The 12,701-nt window shown below is 39.6% G+C and overlaps 1 protein-coding gene across 15 annotated transcripts in view; it reads right to left on the bottom strand.

Annotated features, from left to right (window-relative positions):
- The window catches only part of CELF1 (CUGBP Elav-like family member 1), a 68,439-nt gene extending 55,756 nt beyond the window's left edge, over positions 1-12,683 (bottom strand). For 10 of the 15 annotated variants that reach the window (XM_027719621.2, XM_027719620.2, XM_027719616.2 and 7 more), the window contains exon 1: positions 1,020-1,106. The gene's annotated coding sequence lies outside the window, so the exon portion shown is untranslated. Of the gene's footprint in view, positions 1-1,019; positions 1,107-12,090; positions 12,275-12,544 lie in introns of those variants that run through there. The other 5 variants (XM_039378253.1, XM_039378254.1, XM_039378255.1 and 2 more) reach the window with 5 other exon arrangements.
- Positions 12,684-12,701: the final 18 nt, after the last annotated feature.

Here is a 12,701-nt window from a genome sequence, read left to right as displayed (position 1 = left end):
TTGGTACTAAAGAGTTTCCGTTTGTACAATATTATAATCTTTTTTATTTTGTGAAAAAGTATTTTGAGAACTAGTGACAGAGTGTATTGAATAAGAAAATATCATCACGCTGTTACAGTAGTTGCATCTCAGTTGAAAACCTAGTAAACAACTTCACAAAAAAATGTCCATAAAACATTTGTGTTAATAAAACCCAAAGAATCTCACCAACAAAAGATTTAAGCTTGCTATCTCCATCCAGATTATGGCATTAAGGGACTTTCAAAATATATCACGAGTTACAAATACAAATATACAAAAAATATACAAATACAAAAGCAATATATCATCTACTTTTTGAATGAAGATTCAAAATACTTAGAAAACATGCATTCATGTTTTGCTGCTATACACACCGCAGCAAGACCTATCAAATGTAGCAGTTTTATGTCTTCTTTTGAGTAGAAGATTGAGGTTTAGCGAACAGAAACAATATTTTCAGTTTAACCACTGAACCTACTCCTTAACCTAGTAGGAACCTACTTCCTACCTAGAAGCAATTGAACTTCAGCTGAACTTTAACAACCTCATCCATCTCAGCCACAAGACTAACACTTTCACTCACCTATCATTAAAAGTAAAGTAAAAAAGTCTTGATGGGAAAATCATCCCTGTGCAATATTTAGACAGACACAGTTTGCATAGCTCTGTGTTAAAAATTCAAGGTACTTACATACCTTTCTTCTGATTGTACAAAAGGGAATAGATTCAAATGCAGAGAAAAAAGATCCTCAAATGCAATCACTATTCTGTATTATCACACCTGAAATACTAAAAGAGGACACAGTGCACATGGCCGTTTCCAGCATTTACTGCCAGTTTCAGAAGAAAATAATTTTGAGGTGTCCCAGTTTTGAAGGATCAGAATTAATCTGGATGCAAAATTCTGAGTAGGCCTGAAATTCTGTATTTGCAAAATGTTTACGTATAATCATTTATATTTTATTTCAAAGAAGCACAACTAAGAAAGACTGATTTACCTTAAGCTTGTATGTGCGTCTTGCTTGGCTTATATTAGACAAATACTTGCCATGAACTCTACCGTGCAGAATCTGCCATTGCCACGCCTGCAAACCAAAGAGTAAAAATATGCTCAATTATTTTTATCTTTATTTTGTAACAGGTACATGGTCAAACCCTTTGCAGAAGTAAATGGATACAAGTCTCAAATTACACTCATTTACATCTGCAAAGAATTGAAGTCACTGCTCTATTATAACAAATGAATACTGATTCAAATCACTTTCAACAGCAGACAGTTTTCATTAACATTTAAAGAGATTTAATATTGGTGTGTAGAGCTGAAGCTTTAAAAAGTATTTCACGCGATTTCTTTTTCTTCAGAGGCAAATGCTGGCATTTCTGTGGGAATATCAACTTAGCAATGTCCCGACTTTTATTAAAAAATTTAATAAAATCTAACCATTTCACTGTAAAGCAGTTCTTACTGAGCTTCTACTCCAGCTCTGAAGGTTTCCAATTTGTCATCATTTGTAACATCATTTGTATATACTTCAATTTCTTTTTTTGCAACATTTACTACCCTTTTCATTATCTTTATATAGTACCTAAAGCACACAAACAACTGTAAATAATACAGAAAAAAACAAAAAATCTGCATTAATTTACAATCTCCTGAAAACACATGAATGCATAAACACATGCAGCACCTTGAAGCATTATTTTTGTCTGACTACCATTCACAAATGTGATGTCACATTTTAAATTAACTTTTCCCTGTCTGAAGCAGCTTTCATTCTTAGTTATGAACATTTAATAGAATGTTTTTCCTACTGGTATCAGCAGCCTTTTAATCCACAAACTACCCTCATGGCCCATTCTGTGACCCTGAAACACCCTCTCCAGGCTGCTTCTCTCTGGTGATTGATGCTCACTGACTCTCGTGCCAGCACAGCTTGGCTTGCTCCTTTCTCTTCCCAAGGCCTCAGAAACCCTCCCTGCTGGATCCGCAACCTGATCTTAGACTGAGGGGAGAAGGATAAAGAGTGGCAATGCACTTTGCCAAGAACCAGAGTCTTGCTTGAAGTCTTACGCACGTATTTTCAGATGTTCTTCACTTACACACTTATCCATCAATTCTTTCCATTCACTTTTCCTGGAAGGCTCAGTATAACATCAGCTGCTTTCCACTGCTAGCAGAAGGAGACTCCAAAAACTTCATGGCAAAAACGAGTGCTATTAATACAGTTTTGGCTGCATGAGGAGTCAAAACAGATATAAAATCCTCACCTATCTTGCTGGATTCTCATGGTTGCTATACCTTGTACCTAAATTCTGGAGGTATCTCAGATTGTCACGTATAAGGTTTTGATTCAGGGAGAGTATATGTGGCACATTATTTTCTCTCTGTCCTCACATCAGAAAAGCTCACTGATTTCTTCCCAGATGAACAGCAAGCTTCTCTGTACAGCAGTATCAAACACAGTGTGTATCAAATACTGCCTTCATAAAGAAGTATGTTAAGACACCATTTAGTACTTCCCAGTAGAGAACCAAATTACATGTGCCACAGCAGGTAACACACGCAAACAATTCTTACCTAAGTTTTTTTGGCTTATATTACAGAGAGGACTGGGTACAGCTCTCCAGAAACATTTTATAGAAATGAGGAGGAAATACAAATAGATCAAGATATTTGTACTGTAGATTCAATTTAAGCTGATGCTCTTGCCAAAAGAATAGTGCACAACTCTTTCCTCACCAGCTATCCATCCCCACCTCTGTATAACAAGCCTGAGAAAGGAAAGGGGCAAGGTGTGATTAAGACTACCAACAACAACATGAATATAATAGTTTTAATTCAAGCATGCTCCCAGAGTCAATTCACTGCACCACACATAGTCTTGGAAATGAAAAACACAAAGATGGCACGAGACTTTCAGAGCAATACTGGCAGATGCTCATTTAAATTACTCACGGAACTAGATAATCAGATTTAGGTGCTGAATTTCACATCATTAATTCTCTACTGATTAATTCTTTCTAAAGGCCTCAAGTGACAAAGAAGGCTTCCACTGTCTCTGTTAAAAAACCATTATACTTCTAAGAAGCACATACATGCTCTTCCATATAATCACCTTTACTGTCCCAATTCTTTGTCAGTGGACGGCATCCGATATTTAAAGACACGGCATTCACTATCCTTGATTAAACTATATGATTCAGCTTTTTAAAATCACAGGTAAATATTTTTTAACTTTCATTTATTCTTCCTGGAGTTTAATACCTGTAATTGCTTTCCAACAGCAGTTATAAGTTTCATTAATTTCAAATGAACACTGGACTTAATTCCAAATTCCCATAATCTTCCCACATTTCCAGTCTTAACTTAACTTCATTATTCAACTGCATGATTATGACCTTAAAGAAACAGAATTATTTTTGTAAAAAATAAAATAGGGCAAGAAGAAAATAAAAAATTACCCCTACCTGTGGAATTTCAGTACCTTCAAAGGACATCAGACAGAAGTTAATTTTTCATTTGTCTCTAATCCTGATTAAATCTTTTCTGCAAACAGGGTAACACAGCCAATCTAGAATGGATTACCCAAACTCAAAGTATATTTGGCAAATAAGATTTTCTGTCTTGACAGCTTATCCTAGGTCTGAACAATGTCACTGTCTTATATATTGCCTTTAGGAAGATTCTTACAAAATGGTAAGATTTAAATTCCCTAGTGCCATCCTATAGCCTATCTTTCATCTACTCAATGCCCTAGGTGTACATATGTTTATTCAGTGTTCTACCCATTTATCATGGCATCTTTCACAGAATGGACACTGTTTTTTAAACATGCAATAGTGCACTTCCAAGAGGCCTTTGTAACTGCCTAATCATATTCCTGCTACAAGGCTACAAAAAAAAAAAAAAGAAAGAAAAAAAAAAAAGTAAGTGTGCTACCAAAAAGCACTTCAAAGTAGAGGAATTACAAAACCCCAACCACTGGCATCGAACAGTACCAAGAGTTACTTTCACTGGTTAACTCATACAAATGAAAAGACATCAACTAAGGAGTCAGGAAGTGGAAAAGCAGGAAGAAAAACAGGCAGTGGGCCGAATTCTGGCAGAGGATGCCAGAATTAGGAAAAACGTCAAGACACTTAAGGCAACAAGCTTAGCATCCCAGAAGCTGCATATTCTTAGGTTTTCCAGATGAACATGGAACAATTATTGCAGTGTGTCCCCATTAAAGAAAGAAGGATCGGAAAACAGCCACACAACAAAGTTGCTTGAGTTCAAGCAGTTCAAGAAGATGACCCTCTGTCACAGGTCCCTGCCTGCAGACATCAGTGCGATTCAGATATTGCCAGGCAGCTGAGAGCCACCAATTTGCCACTAAAATTTGCTTCTTCCAAATTCAAGACACACAGCTTTCTCAGGAGGAAATACACTGAAGACACTGCAGTGGTAGGAAAGAAAAATAATTCAGACTGAGTTTATGGAATATGGTCCTCAAGAATGATTTTAGCAAGATGCTGACTTCCATTTCACAACTGAAACAACGTTTTCCTTGCTCAAATTCCATAACCAAAAGGCCTGATGCCTATTTGCATAGATATTCAAAAGGTAGGAGAATTTGTAAGTGGACAGTATTCCCAAAAAACTATTTCTCCCTTTCCCTCTTTCTCCCACTCAAAAAAATTATTGCCAATGTTAATGGTGTATCCAGTTGCTGCCACAATTTCGAGCACCTTTCTGCTACTCAAAGAACAGTTTACTACAGCAGCTAACAGACTTTCTGTACTATTTGTTCACCTGATCTACTACTTCAAAAAGCAATTGTGAGTAGTCATCATCCCAATGCGTGCAGGGCCTTAATACAAAGTTTACACAAGCACACAGTCAGGAAAGTCTTAGCTACAAGTTTCCAGTTCTTCCTAACAAGGTATTTCCCCCAAACTCCATCCCTCAATACCAACTCCTGATTTCCAACTAGGCAGGGCAGGGTCTACCTCCTCATTAATTCCCATTGCCCATAACAAGCAAAGACACCACTCAGATCTTCCGGGACAGGATCTAGCTTTCATTAATCTTCAAGGCAGACAGTGACAACAGACCTTTTATGGAAAAATACAGGCCCTGGTTAATCACACCCCAAAGCAGGAAGGGAGATTAAAATCCTCATCCCAGAATACAGCAGCTCTTTTGGAGGTTAAATCTGTCTGTATCTTTCTGATGCCACTGCCACTCACCACACACATACTGTCCCTGCAAGACAACTGCCTTCCCTCCTCTGCTCCCTGTCCCTAGACTCCCAAATTTGAATGAACTGCATTTTACAAAAAAACAACATCTACAAACAGATCACCTTTCACTTGGAACTCCAGTCCTCCCCAGAGACGCAGACAGACAGACAGACGGACGTAACAGAGACTGTAAGCCCTGGCTCTCAATTCTGCTCAGCAAATGCCCACCAGGCCAGCCACACTGCCTAGTTATCCAGTGTGCTGCTGCTGCTGCTGGACAAATATAGAAAGCAGAAAGTGGAACAACCGTTTCAGCAGAAGAGATTCTGCTCAGCTCTGTGAGAGGGAGGAGCAGGAGCTGAACCAGCCGAACTGCTTTACCCATACATGGTCTCTGAAAGAGACCATTGCTAAGACAAGTTCCTTCACACACGCACAGCCTCATTCACTGTCACACCGTGCAAGAAGGAAAAGAATTAAAGTGTACAAATTTAAAGGAGTTACTGCTTAGAAATGAGTTCCAAGTACGTTTTGCTTTATTCACCAACAGAATCTGAGCAGCAACTCCAAAATAAGACAAAAATCTCTGTTCCAGGGAATCCCCACATCCACCAGCATTTCAAGAACTACTGAACTGGCAAGGTCTTCCTTGTTGCTTTTGGACACACATTCACATATTAAGTTCTTGGTTTGACCTTCTCCCCCCACAGCCCAAACTGAATTATAGCCATCTTTTTAAACCTTTCTCCCTTCTTAAGTATTGTCCTAAACCAGCAACCATGACCTTTCTCATTGGCTGATGCTAATTACTATGGTGATCTGCCATACCATGTCTGCTTTCCCAGTAGTCCTTTTTGCCAGTGTTTAAACACAAACTAAAACTTTTTCTATGCATTCTTCTTAAAAACAGAAAAAAATACACTTCTATGCAGCATCCCCTTCTCTCTCCACCTGCCCCACCCCTTTTCATGTTCTGGCATGGAAGGAGCAAGTGTAACTGAAACCCCATATCCCTAGGAATTCAAAGAAAAAATAGAATAAGAGGCATAGTCTATGACTTTTTTTTTTTTTACTACAGAAGTATGACAGTCTGCAAACTCAAAAGTAGTTTCATTTATATAAAAAACTAAATTTTTTCATGAGATTTATTACCCTACGCTGCTGCCTATTTCTTCTACTTGATGTATCCCACATTTTTGTGGTGATACAAAACTACTTTACAGAAGTTACCAGAAAAGTTCTCTCATATAAATAACTGGAAGCTGCAACTTTCAGCCATATCAGGAATGTAGTAGCCAATTTAGAACTCAGAGAAGTACACTAGTCAGGCAGTTCTGTTAATGTAACTTGCAAGTAGATATAAAGGTGCTGGTATTTAAACCAACAATCTCGTTATTTTTTCAGATTTCTCATCACTGAGATAATGCTTTAGGCTCCCTGCAAATTCAGGAAGACACCAGAATACTCTTAATTAGCTCTACACCTAAGCATAGCCTAAATTATTTTCCTCACAAAAATGCTCCCCGTGAAATGTCTATTAAACTCAGTCTTGAAATAAATGAAAAAATACTTTTAAACCCAAAGAAACTGTAAAGCAAATTTCTACATCAGAGAATTAGTGTCAAAGCTTCCACACTGCTAAATACAGACAGTACCACCTACAGCCATTCTCTACTAGTGATCAAATTCTGGCCACGAATGCACAATTCAAAATGTAACATGGGTGGCTTTACTCCATAAATATCAGAATATCCTCACTTAACTTTTCTTAAGTCACCAAAGCATATAATCATGGATTTCTGAGTGGTCAAAACTGCTTTAGAGAAGTAAATATACAACCTTTTTTCTCCTCCCAAAGATTTTGCATATTGATAATTTTAAACAGTATCACTTCTAACGTCACTTAGGACTGTGCAAGGAATCTTCACTGTTTCATGAATCATGCTACACATTGTACAGTCATAAAACAACGACAGCCAAGACAAGAAAAAACCCAAAGAAATACAGTTCTTCACTACATTGATCTGTCATCCAGATGTATGCTTTTTAATTCAGGAGTTTAAACAGAGAACAGGAATTTTTTCAAGGCAAATAACAAGGAAGCAGAGGTAAGTTGGCAAAAAGATTTTAAGATAGTGGAATAGTGGATGGCTTAGGAAAATGAAACTATAAGTGAAGAATTACTTCTACACTCTGTTGTACCCACATGAAATGCAAAAGCTAGATGTGGCATTCAAAATATATCTTCTCTTCCTGAAAGAGCAATATTTCATTGCCTTCTGAAGAATCATTTGTCAAAGCTTTATCTTGTAAGATTTTTTAGATAATAAGATGGGTGGTGTCCATCTTGCAAACCTCTACATGCATTAAGAAAGATGCTATCATTTTTGTATGTAGACTTAGACATTGCTAAATACTTCATCTGAATTACAAGCTTCATAAATAACCAACTCTCCTCTGCTTTGGAAAAAAACAGACATGAATATTCCCTTTCCAACAGTGTAAAAGATTTGTGGATAGCATGCATTTGTTGGAATATCTTTTGAACTGCATAGTTCGAGGCAAAAATAGCAGAGAATATTCATGGGTTCAAAGCCTGAATTCTAAATGATAAGATGTTTGCAGAACAACAGTTTTACTTTGACATGTGAGGTGCTGAAATCTAGTGGATAACAACCGCATTATTTTTGTGAAGGGTGCAATACGAAACAGCCTGCAGGCAGAAGTGAAAACTACCAGAAAGTACAGTTTTGATGGTGGTGAAAAAAAGAAGCCAAGGTCCTGAAAAACTCACATTATTTAAAGTAAAAGCAATGTAAGACATCCACTCTTGTTATATGAATCAGGAGAGCATTCAGCTCTGAGAGAATACTCAGTATGCAAGCATCAAAAAAAAAAAACCTGTCTGCAAAGGAAAGCCTGCCAGATACCATACCAGCATGACACTAGATACTCGACAAACACTCATCCTCTCATCCGCAAGTTTTTTTATATTTACAAGTAATTTAGTCAAACTGACGTTAAAATTCTGCAGAGATACGATTTTAAGCCGAGTTTATATAACTTTAAATTTACCTGTAACTTTAACACTGCAAGCCAAACCATTAAATCAGTTATAAATCTCTACATCAGCAGACTCATTATCAAAACTCACAGTTTGTCAGTTTGCCACTCATACTCTGCCTCTAACAGAGCAGCCAGTAAGCCAGCATATCTTTTCTAAAATCAAACCAAAAACCAGACCATGATATACTAAGTATACCGAATACAAAAGGGTAATATGTATACATGGGACAGACAAGACAACTTGTGCACAAGGATTTCACTTCTGGCAGAAGGCTTTCACTTACATATATTTCTGTGACAAAGTACATCATCTAAACTGAATTTCCTCACTAAAATTTGAAAACTACTGAAGACTTCTGTTCATCCATCTAGTTGTTCATTGTTCATATTGAATTCAGTTAGCAACAATGCTTTTTCTTTCAAAATGCACAGAGCTAAGATAGCTGGAACTTTTAAGCTACTCAAGATGTCAGAAAAAACACTTCCTTTCCCTGGGATGACAACTGCTGCACTATGTTGCTGTCGAACAAATAAGCCTGCTCTGTCTATCACAGTTCAGACTTGCGAACTATTCCTCCCTACAGCAAAGCATTTGCAGGCTAATTGGCACTGCAGTTTTAAAGTAGTTTACATTTTCTCCCTTGCTCTATTGAAATTTCCTGCTTTGACCTAACGTACATTTTAGCTTTGCACACTTGAATCTTGCATCAGGTGCAAATAATGATGTTCAGTTGATGTTTGGGAAATCTCCTCTAAAGCTCTCTCTTTTCACTGTTATGTCCCAAAGTGTCTTGGCACCTTTTTAAAATAGCAGAAAAATGGTATCTTGCATTTTTTCGTATAGCAAGATCTATAATGACAACCATCTCTAATGACTGAAGGAAAGGCAACAAAACTACAAGTTACTTTTTTCAGTCAAGATAATCTCTCTTGCCTCAAGAAGTCTTGTAACAGGATCACATCTTAAGATTCTGTGCTGTGATACTTCACGAGAAAAACCCATTAGAGGCCCTAGATAACTCTTCTCAAATTACAACTCCCATTCTAATAAACCCTGAAGTATTTTAGTCTGCTTTGATTTACACTGTTTTTTCTCTCCTGCCAAATACCTGATCAATGGATAAAAATGATACTTTCTTGCCAGAAGACAGTTACCAAGGCAGTGAATAACTCCTCCCTGAAGGATAAGAAGCAATACTGAACATGCCCCGGTTGAAACAAAACATTTAAGACATTCATTGGAAGACTAAAAAATAAGAGTGCAGAAATACAGATCTCAGTCTCTTGGACTACTGCTGCTGTTTCAGTAACCAAACTCACATTATGACTTGGAAAACTGGACTGCCTCGTGGACATATTGCTGAACAAGAGTCTCCAACAGCCTGACCAGTGGGTTCTTAGATCCCAGAGTTAGACACTAACAACCAGGAAATCTCAAAAAGGATGAGAATTTGTATCACTTCCCATCTAGTCTAAAAAAAAGGCACTAAAGAAAAAATTAGAGTGGGCACTCTGAAAAGACTTGTGGCAGACAACTCAGTAACTGATAGTCCATAACCTCATTTCTGAAAAATAAGCAAGAAATAGTTAAGGAGCAACCTGCTCATAACAAAGTTTCTTACTAAGTTCAATTAGGCACTAGATTACAGGTAGAATCTTATTTAACTCAACGTGAATCTAAATATTTAAGAACCACATAACATCTAGCTTTTATGAAATTCAACTAATTCAGCATATTGTTAGCAATAATTTCAGAAGAAAATTTACACAATATTACAAATATTTCTCTTATATTAATACTTCCCTTATGCCAAAGCACCGTACTTTGTTTCAACTAATGATTCTTCAATTGATGTAAAGGTTACTTGCAAGTTATGGATTTATTATTAATGAGAAAGACAATTATTGTATATCTGTGATACTGCCACCTTTCTTGCTTTCCCATTTAGAGAAATAGTGCCAGGTAGCATGTTTTCAGAATCCCTACTCATAGCAGAAGAAATAAAAGTCAAAGATGCCTTCCTCTTACCACGTAAAGATCATCTTACGAGTGTATCGAACTGTGAAGGACTAGGAAAAATGTGAATTCACTATTAAGCACTCTGTAATACCATGGAGTTCTTTACCTGTCTTCTATTGTGAAAGATGGATAAGTTCTTCTCACTATTTTAAGCCATTTACTTTTAAAACAAAACTACCTAACACATAAATCTTCACGTTTTAATGTTCATGATTTTAGGACAATCACTTTTCAATCCTCTGCTTTTCTACAGAGGCTGTGTTCCTACTTTCTTCTGCATGTAAACAGAATTTCCTAGGCCTGCATCAACTATTTTGCTTCAAATACCCAAAAAAAAAAAAAGTAGATACAAAAGGGCAAACGTAACTAAGCAGGTAGGATCTGGGACTGATTTTTCCCTAATGTAACATTAGAGACTTTGACAGAGAAAGGAAAAACACAGCCATCCAAGAGTGATCATTCAGAAAGAGTGAACACACTCCACAAAACAGCCTACACTTTCCCAGAATAAGTATCACCAATAACTTTGAATGTGAGCACAGGCTGAAAGAGAACAGTAAGCACCTTAAGAAAAAATAGTTCTTTACGTCATTGTATTTTAAAAACCCTATTTAGGAATTTTACTGGTGGTATATATCTGCACCCACGTCCCTGAGCAGATATAAGAATCGTGCTGCTGCCCTGGGGGGCTCTTCATCGGCAGGAATGCAACTGAACATACTAAGCTGCTGGATGCAATCTCTGCCCACCGGAATATTTCCTATCTCAGTCTAAAGATGTATTTATTAATTTTGAACACCTACTGCAGCAGCAGGATTTCCAACAACGCTGCCTCTTAAATACCTGGGTCCAGACACAACTCGAGGAAGATACAGTATCTCACATTATGCAGAGATCCCAAGAAAAGAGCTGAGGGGAACGGAAAAAAAAAAAAAAAGTGACGCGTTCGTTATGGCTATGCAATACCAAGTCAGTGCAGTAAAATCTATCTGTTGAACTACCCTACAGAAAAACAATAGAGAAGACAGTAAAAGAGACCAAGAGACAATTCAGCAATTTTTGTGATCACTGGTACAAAGAGCAGGACTGGCAGGACGTACATACACAAAAAACAAATTAAAACCAGAAATTAAAGATACTCAGAAAGTTCAAGGTCTTGTGAGCAAAGCATACTTCAAGATATAAATTCCCACCAAATACTTTTTTAAATCGAGCCTGCGCAGTGGATTCTTTTAGGTGAGACACAGTGTGTGCTGAACTGAGCCCACCCTTTAATCCTGAGGTTCATCTGCCGGGGCCGAGCAAGCTTGGACAGTAGCATACTTTTTTAAATCAAGCGAACTCCTGGTGAAACACACCCAACAACCACACTCAAGCAGTACATACAAGAAAGCTGCAACATTCGAAAAATGTTCCCCGACAACTTCTGGCAGAAGAGAATGCCTGTATCTCAGAGGTGAAAATGGGCCACAATTCCTCAGGAATTTAAAGGAGTGAAGGTTCACACTTTATTAGAACGCTGCCTCTTAACTTCCTACTCATAAACAGTCCTATAAAAATCGCATGCGGTTATCAACCTTTTTTCTTCTTCAATCACTTATCATCTATTTTATGATCCGTCTCTCCTGGTTTTTATATTCCTCTTCCTACTTCATTCCAGCAGTGTCTGTCACGCCTTCTCACGCTTGAGGCAGCAATTCCTCACACTGTGCCGAACTCCAATTTCCCTGCTCGCGCTCCTCGTACACCCGACCAACCTCCGCTCCCTGGTGCACCAGCAAACGTTTCACTGCTCCGGAGGACAGACCCCACCGTGCCGAGGACAGCGGGGAACCGCACGCCGGTTGCTACGATAAGCGCCCAGCCCGGCAGGCCGCCGGCGGCCGAACCCGGGGGAGCCGCTCCCCCGCCCCGGGGTCCGCCCGGCTCCGCCGTAGCACCCCGGCCCCAATGGCGCCGCCGCCGCGGGCCGCGCTCGCCCCTGCAGCGCCCCCGCCACCGCCCGCGGCGCTGTCAGCGCCCGGATCACACACGGCACCCGGCAGCCTCCGGCCCCGGGCCCCGCCGGCGCGGCACCGCCCCAGGATGGCGCACGCAGGGCGGCGGCGGCTCCCCCGCGGAGGGGAGCGGGGCAGTCGCCGCGGCCCTGCACGAGCGGCCTCGCGGCGGGAGCCCCGGGGAACTGCGGGCGAAGGGGAAAGGAGCCGTTACCTGCGCGAGGCGAACCGCGCTTCCTGCCGGCTCGGCTCGGCTCGGCCCCGCCGTGCCCGGCCCGGCCCGAGCTCCTCCCGGCGGCGCCGCCCTCACCTGCCCCGGGATCCGCCCGCGCCCGCTCCGCTCCCTGCGCCGCCTCGGGCCGGCTCCGCAA

The sequence above is a fragment of the Pipra filicauda genome, unplaced genomic scaffold (assembly GCF_003945595.2).
Source record: "Pipra filicauda isolate LSUMZ 115617 unplaced genomic scaffold, ASM394559v2 scaffold133_size2016399_pilon, whole genome shotgun sequence".
Taxonomy (NCBI): domain Eukaryota; kingdom Metazoa; phylum Chordata; class Aves; order Passeriformes; family Pipridae; genus Pipra; species Pipra filicauda.
This window is presented reverse-complemented; position numbering and strand designations above follow the sequence as displayed.